This window comes from Sminthopsis crassicaudata, chromosome 3 (genome assembly GCF_048593235.1).
Source record: "Sminthopsis crassicaudata isolate SCR6 chromosome 3, ASM4859323v1, whole genome shotgun sequence".
Lineage (NCBI taxonomy): Eukaryota > Metazoa > Chordata > Mammalia > Dasyuromorphia > Dasyuridae > Sminthopsis > Sminthopsis crassicaudata.
This window is the reverse complement of record NC_133619.1, coordinates 438,349,919-438,367,741: the sequence shown is the minus strand read 5'-3', so window position 1 is coordinate 438,367,741 and position 17,823 is coordinate 438,349,919. Positions and strand designations below refer to the sequence as shown.

At 38.6% G+C, this 17,823-nt stretch overlaps 1 long non-coding RNA gene across 2 annotated transcripts in view; it reads left to right on the top strand.

Moving 5' to 3' along the window:
• The first annotated feature begins 245 nt into the window (after window positions 1–245).
• Window positions 246–17,823, top strand: part of LOC141562852 (uncharacterized) — a 148,037-nt gene continuing 130,459 nt past the window's right edge. For both annotated transcript variants that reach the window (XR_012488265.1, XR_012488266.1), the window contains exon 1: window positions 246–419. This is a non-coding gene — a long non-coding RNA (uncharacterized LOC141562852). The remainder of the gene's footprint in view (window positions 420–17,823) is intronic.

The window sequence follows — 17,823 nt, the reverse complement described above, 5'->3', positions numbered from 1 at the left end:
CCAAAATAACCCCCAGTCGGGTCCCCTGATGGAGCAGCCCCACTGTGGGCCTGGCGGCCAGACGTGGGAGGCAGGGAGGATGGGACCGTGGAAGGTGCGCATTCCAAGCAGTGGGGAGCCTGGGCTGTCTCAGCTCCCCGGAGCCCCGGCATGGGTGACTCAGGCTGAGCCCGAGCCCCACCCACCCTGAGAATGCACCGCCCCCACCCTCCCAGCTCCCAGCTCCGAGCCCGGCTTACCCACCTCGGGGCGAGTTTGCGAAATTCACCCCAGGGAGTTTGAAACGGCTCAAGGCCAACGGACTGCCTCCCTCCACATCCCACCCCCATCTCGAGTTTCCTTAAACAGAACTTCTGCAAAAACCTGCTGGGTCTGCCAAGGGAGCTCCAGGCTCGTAAGTGCATGCGATTTATTAAAAGGTGGGCTCATTTTTTTCTAGTAAGTAAAGATTCCCCCCTTCCCCACCTTTTCCTCCTTCCCTCCCCCCCCCCCCCCGGGCAATTGGGGGTAAAGTGACTTGCCCAGGGTCACACAGCTAGGAAGTGTTAAGTGTCTGAGATTACATTTGAACTCAGGTCCTCCTGAATTCAGGGCTGGTGCTCTATCCACTGCGCCACCTAGCTGCCCTTTCTTCTTTTCTTTTCTTTTTTTCTTTTTTTCTTCCTTTCTTCTTTTCCTTTCTCTTCCTTTTTTTCTTTCTTTCTCCTTCCCTCCTCTTTTTTTCTTCCTTCTTTCTTCCTCTCTTCCTTCTTCTCTCCTTCCCTCCCTCCCTTTTTTCCCTCTCTTTCTTTCTTTCTTTCTTTTTTCTTTCTTTCTTTCTCTCTCTCTCCTTTCTTTCTTTCTTCCTTCCTTCCTTCCTTTCTCTTTCTTTCTTTCTTTCTTTCTTTCTTTCTTTCTTTCTTTCTTTCTTTCTTTCTTTCTTTCTTTCTTTCTTTCTTTCTTTCTTTCTTTCTCTCTCTCTCTCTCTCTTCTTCTTCTTTCTTTCTTTCTTTCTTTCTTTCTTTCTTTCTTTCTTTCTTTCTTTCTTTCTTTCTTTCTTTCTTTCTTTCTTTCTTTCTCTCTTTCTTTTCTTTCACCTTCCCTTTTCTCTTTCTCTCTCTTTCTTTCTGTCTCTGTTTCTCTCTCTTTCTTTTTTTCCACAATATCAGCTCTCCCCTGTGGCAAATTAAAACAAGAAAGTAAAATTACTCTGCCCCTACCAAATAAGGGTTGGCAGCAGAAACCTCAAGAATCATTGCGATGTCTTTAAGGGTTGAGAGGATGTGTGGGCACATACCGGGTTTTGCTGAAACAAACTGACCAAAGGAAGTGGTGAGAATTGCAGAGAGACTAGGAGGCCTGGGCCCTACCTACCCAGTCAACTTTTGGGTGTCTTCTTACATCTGAACCTTTTCTGCTCAACATTGACTTGGAGTCTTGATGTATAGACTGTCTTCATTCAATCTCCTTTCAAATTGTGAAATGGTTGGAAAATTAGTGACCCTTCACTCCAACCCACGTATTTTAAAGAGAGGATAAGCTGAGAGATAAGCAGAGACTGAAAGTGACTCATTCATAGTATAGTCACACAGTATTTTTTGGACTAGATCCCAGGTCTTATGACACCATGACCAAGATTTATTTCACAATTCTCCTCTGTCTCTTCCTGTGGCTACCCTATGGATCATAGATTTATAGTTGGAAAGGACATTAAAAATATTCTTGAAGAAATTGGGACCCAGGGAAGTTAATGTCTTGCCCAGAGTCATATAAATAGTAAATATGATAGGACCATCTTTGACCCAGAATCTCACAGTTTCTATCTTCATTAGGGATCCCTCGTCTCAAAATTAGATAAGCACCCGGAGCAAAGGCTGAATCCAGAATCATTGATTCACCCTTTCCATTGCCACCTGGAAAGAGGTAAACATTTCCTTAGAACATGGGTAAGGAAGGGTATTTGAGCTTAATGTGATAGACATAAGTAGGAACAAAAAATAACCCCTTTAACCATATTCTCAACTTGCTGATTTGTTCACACCCATTTTGCAAGCCTGGGATTACTTTCTGCCATGATTAATATGTCAGCTACATCCTTTTTTTCCCAGAGGGAACCATTTCCATCTTCCCCACCTGGGAAGGAACCCACTGAGCTTGGTTTGAGCATCTGTTCATCAGCTTTAAATCCCTTAGGAAAATCATTCCTGTAAAAAATCATTTATCTATACCAGTTCTAATCTAGGCAATGCCCAGCTACATTGCCATTTAGCACAAGGATGGGTGTAGTCCAATGAACTGGACAGCTACAAATCAGAAAGTTCAAGCAGTGTTTCCTAGGCTATATAAATCCAATCCAGCAAATAGCTTCATATTCTTCCTCTATACTAAGAACAACCCAGAGGAACCTAGAGAAGTGCTTAAAAAAATTAAAAAAAAAAAAAAAGAAAAGAAAAGAAGACAAAAACCTAGAGAACTAAAGAGATTGGAATCTCCTAGTTATTTTCCCTATCTTTTGATTACTTTCATTTTCCTATTTATTCCTATTCCTTTTCCCTTCATTCTTATTTCTCAATCAAATATTACTTAGGGATGTGCTGATGGGAAGCTAGGTAGCAATAAATAGAGCACGTGGTCTGGAGTCAGGAAAACCTGAATTCAAATCTGACCTCAGATACTCACTAGTGCAAAATGCACTCACCTAGACAAGTCACTTAAAAAACAGACCAAAGTTATGGTGGAATCAGAATTTATATTAAAAAAATAATAAATTCATTAAGAAATATAAGACCTGGGTGGCAGGTGGAGTACAGGAGGAAAATTATGGTGGTAGCCATTTGTTTTTCTTACTATAATAGTAGCTTTTTATTTTCCAGATTACATGCAAAGATAGTCTTTAGCATTCACCACCGCAAAACCCTGTGTTCCAAATTTCTCACCCTCCCTCTCTCCAGACTCCTCCCCTAGACAGCAAATAATTCAATATAGGTTAAACATGTTTATTTCTTCCAAACATATTTCCACATTTATCATGCTGCACAAGAAAAATCAGATCAAAAGGAGGAATAAAACGCAACAAACAAACAATAACAACAAAAAAGGTGAAAATACTATTCTGTGATCTACGTTCAGTCTCCATAATCATCTCTCTGGATGTGGATGGCTCCATCACAAGTGCATTGGAATTGCCTTGAATCAAGTGGTAGCCATTTGGGTTAGATCAGAGGAAGAAGCAGAAGTGTTGAGGTTAGAGTATACTACCTGGAGGGAAGTTAGGCAAAATGTCTAGAAAATAGGAAGATAAGCAAATCAAACATTTCTTTCTTTCTTTTTTTTTTTAAATTTTAATAGTTTTTATTTACCAGATATATGCATGGGTAATTTTACAACATTGACAATTGCCAAACCTTTTGTTCCAATTTTTCCTCTCCTTCCCCCTCCCCAAGATGGCAGGTTCACCAATACATGTTAAATATGTTAAAGTATAAATTAAATACAATATATGTATGTATGTCCAAGCAGTTGTTTTGCTGTACAAAAAGAATCAGACTTTGAAATAGTGTACAATTAGCCTGTGTAGGAAATAAAAAATGCAGGCGGACAAAAATAGAGGGATTGGGAATTCTATGTAGTGGTTCATAGTCATCTCCTATCACCCATTGCTGGGTGTAGCTGGTTCAGTTCATTACTGCTCTATTGGAACTGATTTGGTTCATCTCATTGTTGAAGAGGGCCACGTCCATCAGAATTGATCATCATATAGTATTGTTGTAGAAGTATATAATGATCTCCTCTGAAATCATCCTGCTGGTCATTTCTTACAGAACAATAATATCCATAGCATTCATAGCCATTCTCCAGTTGATGGGCATCCACGTAGTTTCCAGTTTCTGGCCACTACAAAGAGGGCTGCCACCAAATCAAGCATTTCTTTTTTCTTTCTTTCTTTTTTTTTTTTTTAATTTAATTTAATGTAATTTAATTTTTTTTTGAAAGAAAAGTAACATTTATTTATAATTTTTTTCACAGTATATATGCATGAGTAATTTTTTTTTATAATATTATCCCTTGTATTCATTTTCCCAAATTATCCCTTCCCTCCCTCTACTCTCTCCCCTTGATGACAGGCAATCCCATATATTTTACATATGTTACAATATAACCTAGATACAATATATGTGTGTAAATACCATTTTCTTGTTGCACATTAAGTATTAGATTCCGAAGGAATAAGTAACCTGGGTAGATAGACAGTAGTGCTAACAATTTACATTCACTTCCCAGTGTTCCTTCTCTGGGTGTAGCTATTTCTGTCCATCATTGATCAACTGGAAGTGAGTTGGATCTTCTTTATGTTGAAGATTTCCACTTCCATCAGAATACATCCTCATACAGTATTGTTGTTGAAGTGTATAATGATCTTCTGGTTCTACTCATTTCACTCAGCATCAGTTGATGTAAGTCTCTCCAAACCTTTCTGTATTCCTCCTGCTGGTCATTTCTTACAGAGCAATAATATTCCATAACTTTCATATACCACAATTTACCCAACCATTCTCCAACTGATGGACATCCATTCATCTTCCAGTTTCTAGCTACTACAAAAAGAGCTGCCAGAAACATTTTGGCACATACAGGTCCCTTTCCCCTTCTCAGTATTTCTTTGGGATATAAGCCCAATAGCAGCAATGCTGGATCAAAGGGTATGCACAGTTTGATAACTTTTGGGGCATAGTTCCAAATTGCTCTCCAGAATGGCTGGATTCTTTCACAACTCCACCAGCAATGTACTTAGTGTCCCAGTTTTCCCACATCCCCTCCAACATTCATCATTATTTGTTCCTGTCATCTTAGCCAATCTGACAGGTGTGTAGTGGTATCTCAGAGTTGTCTTAATTTGCATTTCTCTGATCAGTAGTGCAAATCAAGCATTTCTTAAACACTTACTATGCCAGGCACTGTGCTAAGGGCTGAAATACAAATATAAATTAAAAGACAATTCTTACCCTTAATAAGAATTTATGTCATGATGAGGAAAGATACACAAAAGAGAGCAAAAAGAGGGAGGGTACCTATACTGGGGCAGAAGTGAGGTCTAGAAATTCAGAAGCAGAGCCCAAAGTGGAATAATGAGGCTTAAATGCCTACATGGAGGAATTTAGCATTGGGGCAAGGAGACTTGCACAGTAGAACTTGGTTCCAGTCTGAGAAAAAGCATGGTGTTAAATATGGAATCTGAAGCAAAATTGGAAGGGAAACAGACCATAATCTTGTCACAAAGGAATAATCTAACAGTGAAAGAGGACTTCAACCCTCTAGAAGTCTATTAAAGTTTTTACTTAGACAAAAAGTAGGGTCTCTGATAAATAATTGATTTATCTTAACATAGCAAATTTATACTTCCGTTAATTTTTATTATTCTATCTAATTCTGTAAAGTGACAGCTTGGTTATTTGAATGGCATAGTGTTTTGGGCAGTAGCATTATTTTCATTTTACTGGCAAAGCCTAGCCATGGATATTGACTTTCCATTTAAACCTCATTTTATTTCTGTGAAAATAGTTTTGTAATTGCATGTGCACGAGTGCACATCCTTTTGGTACACATAATATTCCAGATAACTAGTGGATTTTGTTGTTTTAAATTGGTCTTATTTTATTTTTTTCTTTTTCTCCTGGTTTCTTAGACAAAAATATTGATAATTCTTGTCATTATTTTATTCACTGTTATTTTATGGTAGATATTAATTGCTTTGAATAATTTTTGTTGATCCTTTTAGATTTTCTAAGTAAAACATAAAGCTGTCCATAGATAGAGATCATTTTGTTCCCTCTCTACCTTTGCTTATTTCTTTAACTTTTTTTCTTACACTCTTTCTGTAGTAAGCATTTCTAGCACAGTGTCAAATGATAATGGAGATAGTATCCTTGTTTTACTCACAATCTTTTAGAAAGATGGGATTAAGGAACTGGGAATGTTTAGAGAGAGAAAATTCAAGGGAAACGTGATGATTGTCTCCAACTACTTGGAATTATTATGTGGGAAAGGGATTAGATGTATTCTATCTGGTCAACCCAAGAAGATATCATTAAGAGTAATTGATGTAACTGCAAAGAGATCAATTTAAACTCAATGTGAAGAAAAATTTCCTGAAAGGGCTATTCAATTGTGGAATAGTCCATTTTGGGTTCCTGCTCCCTGGAAATCTTCAAGAAATTCTTGAGTGACCATAGATAGGTATATTATAAAGGAGATTCTTTTGGGAGTATACATTGGATTCATTTGGGGATGGTTGGCCATTTAAGACCCCTTCTAACTTTGAAATTCTGTAATTCTGCCATTCTAGACTTGATTCTGAAGTAAAATATCCAGAAGCTTGGGAGCAAATGACTCAGTGAGAGAATTTATGATAGGGAGGTTCAAAGAAAGAGAGGACTAAGAACAGTATAACCAGAAATAGGAGGCAAATTTATACAATGACCCAATGACCACAATTATATAAATAAAAACAGCACTGAAAGATGTTAGAATCCTGATGAATGTAATCACCAGTGATGACTACAGAGGTTTGACAGAGATACCTGCTTTCTTTGTCTTCACAAAGAAGTGTAGATAATAGGTATAGAATGCATTTTTAGAATTAGCCAATATATTGACTTGTTTTAAGTTTACTTTTGATGTCGAGACAGGATAGTGGATAGAACTCCAGGCCTGAGGTCAGGAAGATCTATTTTTCTGAGTTCAAATCTGGTCTCAGACACTTAATAGTTATGTGATCCTGAGCAAATCATTTAACCCAATTGACCTCAGTTTCCTTTTCTGTAAAATGACAGAGAAGGAAATGGCAAACCATTCCAGTATCTTTGCAAAGAAAACCCCAAATAGCATCCCATAGAGTCAGACCAAATTGAAAAAATGACTGAACAACAAACAACTAAACAGTGTTGTGGAAGAGTCATTAAAATGTGACAATAATGTAAGTGAACATCAATAATTGTTTTGTTTTGTTTTGTTTTTTAAAGAAAGGTAAAGAAGGCTATCTACAATTAGAGTTTCCAAGATATATTTGATGATGGTCTGTGGGTTGTTCATTCAGCTGAAAGTCTGAACAATAGTCACTCTTCAATCAGTTGTTGGCTGTTGTTTTTTTCCTCTGTAAGTAGACTGAACTTTTTTGAATAATTGTGAATGTAATTTAGGGGGCCTGTTGTATACTGGGTCTTAATATAGTTAGCATTGTATCATCCACTACCAGAGGATATGGAGAATATCACCAATAAGAAATGATTACAGGGACTCTCTTTTCAGTTTGGACTCTGCTGGATATCCTGAATAAAAGGTAATCAAGCACCTTTGGTTTATATCAAGATCAGTTTGGTTTATATCTTACTTAGTAATAACCATTGGAGAGTTATTGAAAAAGTTATCTTTGTTATTACATCTTTGAAGGAATCCAGCATGATTTTGACATGGGATTAATTTTGTTACAGAAGAAAGCATGTTTAAAACTATTTCTTTCTACCATATTGAATATTTTTCACAGTCAATAAACAGTAAGAATGTTTGATGAATTATCATTGCATTGTGATTCTATGTTGAATCCCCTGAGATTATCAGGGATCCTAATATTCGCTAGCATTAAATGAGTAAATCTTCTCAGGTAAGTGTCAGAGCTGAGACCCATAGCCTCATTAAGGCCTTAGAATCAATAAGATGATGAGTCCATGGATGGATCTGTCTTCTCCATGGAGGGAAATCCCCTTTGTATTTTTTATTGTGTTTTTGCTTTTAACAACAATAATAATGATAATGGCTAATACTTATATAGCACTTTAAAGTTTGAAAAGTATTTTGAATACATTATCTTATTGATACATAACGGCAACACTAGAATATAAGTATTATACTAGGATATGGATACATATGGAAAAACTGAGGCCTGAGAGATTATGACTTTCTCCTAGTATCACCAATTGTCATACTGTCACAGAAAACCTCTAATTTCTCTATTAATGTCCTGAAGTTTTCTCCAAGGAAATTTTTCTCATTATTGGCAGTCTACCCCATATCCCAATTATTTTTGCCTCCTACAGTTGATCTTCCCACAAAAATGAGCCATTCCCTTGGCTGATCACAGTTACCATTTTCAACAATTAGATTTAGTTTATTTCCAAAAAGCCCCAATCGCCACACCTCTGGCTGATGTGAGCTGATGCTTCACTCTTAGACAAGTGAGCATGTGTCTCAATTGTAATTATTAGTCAACAGCTCATATCTCATAGCAAGATATGTCAGCAAGGAGTGATGAATTTAGATTTGGCTGTTCTTCACCGTGTTCTGATGTTAACTGCACAGAGCCAACAATTTTGCAACTTAAACTTTTTGAGGTTTAGAATCAATTAGAGGATCTAACCTTTCTCTCCTAAAAGTTGTAATCTCAACCAGTTATTGGAGAGAGTCTATGGAAGATAAAGAAAGGTGTTATTTTGCCGGGTAAGAAAGCTCCTTCCTGGATAGGTAAAGTACATTAGAGAAAATATCACCATCTTGCCCTCTGGGAAAAGCAAAAAAGCAACAGATTTTTGTCAGAGTGATCTGTGCCCAGACAGGTAGTTGGCTTTGTTATTTGAAAGTACACTATGTGATTTGTTAAAATATGCTGTTTCTTATCCCTTGAACAGTGGTACTAATGTCAAAACCACAGTGATTCAAGACACTGAAAAAGATGTGAAATTCCTTTGCACAAGAACCTCCAAGAGAGAGGCAGGTAGTTCAAAGGAAAGAGATTTGGAGCAAAACACTGGTAAGAATGAAAAGAATAAAAAGAGAAAGAAAAGTATAACCTGGGAAATCTAGGATGGCAGGTAATATAGAGTTAGTAATCTTAACTGTGAATGTAATGGGATAAATTTCTCATAAAACAGAAGCAGATAGCAGAATGGATTAAAATCCAGAAGCCTACAATATGTTGTTTATGGGAAGGTAAGGGATGGAAAAGAATATATTATGCTTCAGCTGAAGTAAAAAAAAAGCAGGGATAGTGATCCTGATCTCAGATAGTGTAGAAGCAAAAATAGACCCTAATTAAGAGAGATAAAGAAGGAAACTACATATTACTAAAAGATATCATAGATAATGAAATAATATCAATACTAAACAGATAGACACAAAGTGCTATAACCTCCAAATTCCTAAAGGAGAAGTTAAGTGAGTTTCAAAAAGAAATAGATATCAAAGGATATAAACAGACAATTTTCAAATGAAGAAATTAAAGCCATCTAAAATCATATGAAAAAATGCTCTAAATCACTATTGATTAGAGAAATGCAAGCTAAAATAACTCTGAAGTAACATCTCTCATATCTCAGATTGCCTAAGATAATAGGAAAAGATAATGATAAATGTTGGAGAGGAGGTGGGAAAACTGGAACACTGATGCATTGTTGGTGGAGTTGTGAACTGATCCAACCATTCTGGAGAGCAATCTGGAATTATGTCCAAAGAGCTATCAAACTGTGCATTCCCTTTGATCCAGCAATGCCACTAATATAGTGCCACTATATTCCAAAGAAATCATAAAAGAGGATCCACATGTGCAAAAATGTTTGCAGCAGCTCTCATTGTGGTGGCAAAGAATCGGAAAACAAGTAAGTACCCAACAATTGGGGAATGGCTAATAAGTTATGGTACATGAAAATAATGGAATATTGTTGTTCTGTAAAAGAATTATGAACAAGCTGATTTTAGAAAAGCCTGGAAAGATTTACATGAACTGATACTAAGCAAAACAAGCACAACCAGGAATACACAATAACAGCAAGATTGTGTGACGATCACCTATGACAGACTTGGCTCTTCTCAGTAGCTCAGTGATCTGAAGAAATCCCAATAAACTTTGGATGGAAAACACCATCTGCTTCTAGAAACATTGACTATAGAGATTGACTGTAAATCAACATATGCTATATTCACTTCTCTCGTGGTTATTGTTCTGATTTTTCTCTCCCAACATGAGTCATAAGAAAATGTTTTCCAAAAAACCCAAAATAATAATAATAATAATAATAATAATAATAATAAAATTGGTACCACTTCTAAAAAAGAAGAAATAGACAGCAAAACTATACTAGTGGGAGATCTCAACCTCTCTTTATCAGAATTAGATAAATAAAAAAAGTTAAGGATATGAATAGAATTTTAGAAAAGTTAGGTAGGAAAGAGATATGGATTTTGAATCAGAGGACCTGAGTTCAAATCCTTACTTCTATTCTGGATAACCTTGGGCAGGTAATAATTAAATCTCCCTGGGTATTAATTTCCTCTTCTATAAAATAAGAGAATTGGGATCATTCTAAGAAGTAGTTGAGGAATCAAAATCTATTACTACTGAGATTGTGAGTAGCTCAGGAAAAATGGTCAGTGTACCTACTAGGACACAGAGAAATTCCATTATCATCACTGGAGGAGCTGGTGTAATGGTTAAAATGCCAAGTTTAGAATCAGGAAGACATGAGTTCATTTTTTATTTCAGACACTTACCAGCTGGGTCATACTGGATAAATCACTTAATCTCTGTTTGTTTGTTTTCTTATCTGTAAAATGGGAATAACAGCAGTTGCATCCCACAGTTGTGAAGATCAAAGGAGAGAGTATTTGTAAAACACAGAGTTGGTGCTATATAAATGTTACTTACACAAATTTGGAATAAATGACAAAGAATGGTGATCGGTTTTGCTCCTTTTTATCATTGTGTGTCACAGTAGGTTTTTCTGGTGTCACAATCAGTTTATAAAACCTAGAATGGAGAGAAGGTGGGTATGAAATCACATAAATTTCCCTCCCCATCTCTCCTTCCCAACCTATCCCACTCCCCCAAAAAGATGCTCTTCCTGAGCTGCTGTCAGAGTTGGCCACGTTGTCATGGAGGCAGCCAAGCCTTCGTGGATCTTTTCTCCTTATCCTGTCCCCCTCTGGATAACAAGCAGCAGCCTTTGTCTCTCAGCTCTTTTTCAATTGTGAATTTGCCAGAGTGCACCTTCACCTTTAGGCACCACAGCTTAAGTTCATCCTGAACTTAACTGGTCTTATCTCCTTAGCTGCCCACTCTAGATTCACTCACCAGCCTCTGAACTAAGTTCCTCCTTTTTCCTTTTGGCCTTGGGGCTTGAAAGCCCTGGGTCCAGGCTTGACAGAATTACCTTTCAGGGCCCCCACCCTCATAGTAGGGGACAGGATAGCAATAACTATTTCTGAATCATGAAGACATTTTCAAAAGATGAAAAAAATGCCTCAGGACATGGAGAATCTCCAAGAGGACACTGAATAAAAGAAAAAAAGATTTGTAACTGATTGGACCATCAGTATCACAGGGCAACTGTGTCCCTATATATAGTAAAAGGAGACGGAATGAGAAAAGCACAAAGGACTTGTCCTCCACCTCCAAAGCAAAAGAAAAAAAAGAGAGAAGAAAACGTGAACCAGTTTCATGCAGAAGCAATGGCTCATACACTGGAATCAGGTCTGTTCAAGGAAAAAAGGGTCAGCAGAGACTATGAAGAGCTTCATTAAGGAGCTCACCTCAGCTGTTGACAGAACAAGTAAAAGACCCTCTCAAGCATGAAAAAGGTGAGTTGGTGAGGCTACAAAACACAGACTGGCAAGGAGGGTGCACATGAAAGCTGACAGAGAGGTTGAAAGAGAAGAGCATAAAAAGCTGTATCAGGAAATCCAGATGCCCCTGCAGAAAGACTAGTGAGGATTCAGGACTTCATCTCCCCAAGGTAGCGGAGAAGATACTGAGCCTGAAGATCCCACGGAGAGATCATTGATTCAGAGCTGAGGATGCTATCACCCTGAGAGCAGAGAACCTAGCATGGAGCCCCGGGGCAAACTAATTGCACCAGCAAAGAAGGCAGCCTCCATCCATCTCTGCTCCCTCCACCAACAACATGAGCATATTAGGTCTGGTGAATGGATAGAGGTTCTTAGTTGGACATCAATTGAGAAACATCCCTAAAATGACCGAGTCTATTCTGGATACGTTGAGGTGGAGACATAAGCTGAGCATTTGCAGAAGGATCCAAGTATTACCTGGTAAGGAGTTGGATCTACCAAGCACAGAAAGCTTCAAGAGCTTCCTTTGGAAAAAACCTGGAAACTTGGCAATGATCAGTCCATTGTTCCCCTTGGAATCGTGCATCCACCCCCATTAAGAAGAACTTTGAGAATTCTGCCAGATCTAAGCAGGCAGGCTTTCATGCACTGATCATATCCATGCAGTCTGATAACTTTTGTAAAAATGTAAAGGCTCAAAGTGGGCTGATGGGTGTATTAAAAAAGAAACCTGCCTTGTCCATGTCAGAGACACACTTGTCCCCCCCACCCCAGCCCTGGATCCCTTTTCCCATGAGGAGGCTTGTGCAGGCTCAGAATTGTGCCATTTGGGCTATACTACTACATCTGACAAGACTCTGTACCATTCACTGTTCTCACCAGAACTAGAATAGTTCAAAGGAATCCTAGGATCCAGAACTCACTCCATTTTACTTGCTAAAGACACAGTTGGGGAATAACTGCTTCCCCCATTTCTCTGTATTGAATCTGCAAATGGATACCCCACAAAACACACTCTCAAACAGTTCCAAAGCAGACGGCCTTGTTCCCAGACAGCTCCCAGCTTTTTCATGGGCATCTTACAACATTATTCTCTGCTTCAGTCACTCAAACAAAAACAATTAGCCTTCATGCAGGTTCTTGTTTTTGCATCCTCTATACTTGGCTTTCAACACAGTCTGGGCTAGTCCTTCACATGCTACTATTCTAATAGCCAATATCAGGAAAGTGTCCTTTGTTAAACAGTCTTTTCAATCATATCCAATTCTTCGTGATCCCACTTGAGGTTTACTTGGCAAAGATATTGGAAAGGTTTGCCATGACTTTTTCCAGCTCATTTTGCAAATGAGAACACTGAGGAAAACAGGGTAAAGTGACTTGCCTAGGATCACATATTATTACATGTTTGAGGTAGAATTTGAACTCAGATATTCCTTACTCCAGGCCTAGCACTCTATCCACTGCAACATCTAGCTGCCAAGACCTACTGCTTCTCAAACATGTGCCTTACAGATTCCTTTTCCTTTTATTTTTTTATTTAAAAAATATTTCCCCTTCCCCCCGAGTTACACAGATTCCCTTTTAGAGGATAATTTTGTCTTCTTTGATCTTAACTGACACAAAACTCTGAGAAAAGCTGCAAAAGCTATAGATTGACTTAGAGCAGCAGTTCTCAAACTTTTTTTGGATCCGCTTACAGGACCCTTTATTCTTTAAAAAACTGAGGATTTCCTCAAAGAGCTTTTGCTTATATGGGCTGCATTTATCAATAGTTATCATTTTAGAAATTAAGAAGTCTTAATATCATTGTGAGGGGCAGCTAAGATAGAATATGGGGCCTAGAATCAGGAGGACTTGTTTAAATTCAGCTTCGGATGCTTCCTAACTTTGTGATGCTGGGCAAGTCACTTAACCCTGTAAGCCTCAGTTTCCTCATCTGTAAAAAGAACTGGAGAAGGGAATGTCAAATTACTCCAATATCTTTGCCAAGAAAACCCCAAATTAGATCGTGCAGAGTTGGACATGACTGAACAATAACAATATCATGAAAATAATTTCAACTTTGCAGATAAATTATTGTCTCTCAGAAACTCCTCTGGAAGAGCCACTGGCTTAGAACACAGTGCTTGATACATGGTAGGCCTGAAAAAATGCTTGCTGCTTGCTTGATTGATTAGAAATAAATCTCAATAAAAGAAATGAATGGAAAATGAATATGTGCTTTTAAGTCTTATGTAGAGCTTTAACATTTGTAAAATAGTTTACTAATTCATTGGGTCTTCAAAACAACTCAGTGAGGTAGGTTCTATCATCTTTCCAAGGTCACACAGCATCTGAGGCCAGATTTAAATTCAGTTCTTCCTTATCCTAAATCCAATATTCTAGCTTGCATTGAGGAAATTGTATCACAGATATACCTGGGTCACCAACTTTGTCAGACAAAAGGAACAAGGCCACCCAAAGTTAATTGCTAAGGAGATGTCCATGAAGATTGAGACATAATTGTAATAACTGTAAATCTGCAGGGCTGCCCATCGTGGTCTACACATCAGGAAAGTGCCAAAGGAAGAGTCATCAGCAGGATCATATGGTCAATAAGAAACCCACAGAAGGTCCTGGATAACAGATATATTGGAGGCAGTTTGTTATGAGGAAAGGTATTGGGTAGGTTACATCCAAGGATGGCAGTTTATGGATGGATTGGCTAATTAATAGATTGGATCCCAAGGGCCCAGAGGCAGCTGAAAGGGAGATCAAAAAACTTCTTTGATAGGAGTCAGATTAGACCATTTGAACACACGTGTAATTGCCAAATAAAGAGTCATAAAATCTGTTGTTCTGTGGATCGGTGCTCACAAATTTAATGAATAATGGCAGACCAGACACTTCTTTGTGTTCCTTGCTTTATAACCTCTGGTAGATTAGAAGCTTTCGTAAGGGCAGAAACCCTCCAAAATGCCTAACATGGTGATCGTTTGTTTCTTTTGCTAGCTTCTAAGAATCTCTAAGACTTTCACTTTGGTAAAGTCAGTGGCTGGGTTCGTTTTAGTTCAGAAAAAGTGCAGTGGAGACAAGGAACAGTGGTTGGGAAAGCAGTGGGTGGGACCTGAAGTCCTAGTCATTAAGCCTCCAAGTCCCAGCCCCACAAACCGAGACTTTCACATCTGTCTCCCAGCTGGTGGAGATGAGACAAGGGACAGAATTGGGTGGAGAAAGAAGGAGAAGAGGAAAGTGGACTAGAGGAATAGAGGGAGGAGTACTCCAAGGCCGAGATCATCACCCAAATGCTTCCAGTGCAGCATTCAGTTCCAATGCACTTATTATACTCAGCCACACATTTTTGTGGCTCAGGGTGGAGAAAGAAGCTTTGTGAAATATGCATGCATGTAGATTAAACAGTAAGTGTATGCTGGTTTATTTTGCCAAGAGCCACCTGCCTACTCATGCAGGCTTAAGGAGTTAAATTCATTTCCTTTGATTTTTCTCTGTCTCTGTGTCTGTCTCTCAACCCTTCCATCCCTTCTCTCAACTCCCCTTCCTCCATCTTTTTTTGTCTCTGTTTCTCCCCCTTTCCTTTCTCTTTGTTTCTGTCTCTCTCCCTCTCTTCCTCTCTGTCTATGTAGCTATCTCTTTCCTCTTTGTCTTCTTCCTCCTCCTCCTCCTCTTCCTCTTCCTCTTTCTACTCCTCTTCCTCATCTTCCTCCTCCTCCTCCTTTCCTCCTTTTTCTTCTCTTCTTGTTTCTCCATCTCTGTCCTCCCCTTCTCTCTGTCTCCCTCCCTCCCCCCTTCCTCCCTCTCCCTCTCCCTCTCCTCTCTCTCTCTCTCTCTCTCTCTCTCTCTCTCTCTCTCTCTCTCTCTCTCTCTCTCTCTCTCTCTCTCTCTCTCTCTCTCTCTCTCTGTAGGGACTAGAGAACCTGAGGACTGAGATTGTATGATGTGTCATGGCTGGGGCAGGTTCCACTTGGTCCATCCCCTCCTCTCCTCTGACCCCAACCTTTCCTCTTATTGTCTGACCAGGCAAGTTACTGGAAAGTTTGTCTAACAGATGTTTGAAGGCATGGCCTTTTATACACAGATGCAGTCACATGCTTTTTGTCACATAATCCCATGCAGAACCACAGAGCTAGAAATGAAAGGAAACTCAGAGGCCATTTAGTCCCAATTCTTCTTTTTACATATGAGAAAACTAAAGCCCAGGATGTAAGTTACTGGGCCAAGATCACAAGAGTAGTTAAGTGTCATTTGATTTGTGAATTTAAACCAGGTTCTTTGACTGCCACACCAGCCCTCTATTAACAGTCTGGCAGTTTGAGATCAGGCTTTTGGTTTGAGTTTTTAGAGACACGGACCCAATCCTTTTAAAACTTTCAGTTTATAAAACAAAACGGGCTCCTAGCCAAAGGAGTCTCCAGCTGCTAACTGACCCGACCTACAAAGTCAACTTGAGAGAGCTGTAAATACTGTAATCCTTCTCTAAACCCTTTTAAGTAGGTTTTATCCTGTGACCTGTATAACCAAATTAGAGAAAAGAAGCCCTAATTTCAGCCTGTTAGCCTCCAGAATAGTAGAGAAAGCTAATACAACATATTGTCAAATACCAAATATATGCTGCCTTTAGATGCAAAACCAAGCTGTTTGTGTGATATACTGTTTTTTATCAAAGGAATTCAGCATGTATGAAACATTTACTCAGAACTATATGCAGAAGGAGGTGGGGTAAGGAGAAAGGATTTGGGGGGTAGGGTAAATGTGGTTACCCAATGAGGTCACTAAAACCCTAGATGCTGTAGAATGAGGGACTATTTCTAGTTTCTGTTTCTAGGCTAGTGACTCTACAATAATGTTACTGATCCTGGGTGCTAGCTGGGGCCTTATTGCACAATATCAGGAAACAGTCCATATGACATCCTGGCCCACAAAGCATACATCTCCTGTTTCTTATTCTGCAGCTTTTTTTTTTTTTTTTTTTTTTTTTTTTTTTTTTTTTTTTTTTTTTTTTATAAAGTGTTTTTCTTTCCCATAAAATCATCTGGAAGCAATTGCTCCCAACAGCTGGATTTGCTTTCACAATTGGTAAACACGTAAAATGTAAGATGCAATTTCACCAAAGGCCTCTGGTGGTTTTTTGTTGTTGGTCATTGTCCTCTCTCCTACTTCTCCTGTTCCCAATACCCTTCCCCTCCTCAATTTGGCTCATGTTCTGAGGCTCATCTCTCCATGGTTTCTACAAAAGTTTAATAAAAACTGAGTGTACTTAGACTGGTGAATCCAGTTACAAGGTCAACATGTTCTTCCTGGGAGAAATTTTCCAAATACTTTGTAGATAAAATTGATCAGATGCAAGCCAGATTAGCAGCTGCCAAGATAACTGAGTTACATGTGGAGACCAGCAGAGCAACATCTTCCATCCATCACTGTTCAGTTTGCATTTCTTCAGGTCCCCAAAGAATAATTTCTAAGTTCCCTTATTATCTCCCACTAAAGCTGGTAAATAGTATCACCGACAAAAATGACAAATACCATCTTATGCATGGATCCTGACTCCATTCAACAAATGGTTTTTTCCTGCCTTTGTCAAAAACCAGACAGGAAAAAAAGAAATTCATCAAAGATTTTTGAAATGGCCAGTTTGAAAATTTAGCTATTTTCTGCACTGTTGCTGACCCAGCTCACATATTTTCCATTCTATCTCTGGACAGTCTTAAGTCTCCTCCCCAGAGGTTTGTTAAGAAAGACTATTTTGGGGTTTGGTTGAGTCTGTTATTAGAATATCCCATAGTAAAGTATGGGGGAGGAGCTGAGATTAAGAGCATCATGTAAGAGATGGGGTGAAAAAATAAAGCACCATATCTTGTCTCCAAAGACATTTTTTTCTCTTTTATTTCTCCTCGCCCTTTTTTCTAGATCTGTGATTTCACTGATAGGATATATAGAAAGTACCTCCATCATTGTGGATCCATAACTCAAACCTGGCTGAAATGTGTAGAGAATTGCCTGGGGCAGAGAATGGTTAAGAGATTTTCCATACACCCAAGACCAGAGGGACAGAGGCAAGATATGAATTTAAATCATCCTGACTCCAAGGCCAGCTTTTTATTCCCAAGGGTAGCTTTTCTCTTTTTTTCTTCTTATTAGTGCTTTTAAAATACAAAGAGAATCAGTAAGGACATCCATGATGGTCTATCACTGGGCATAATGCAAACGAACTTGCAGTCATTTTAATGACTTCTAAAG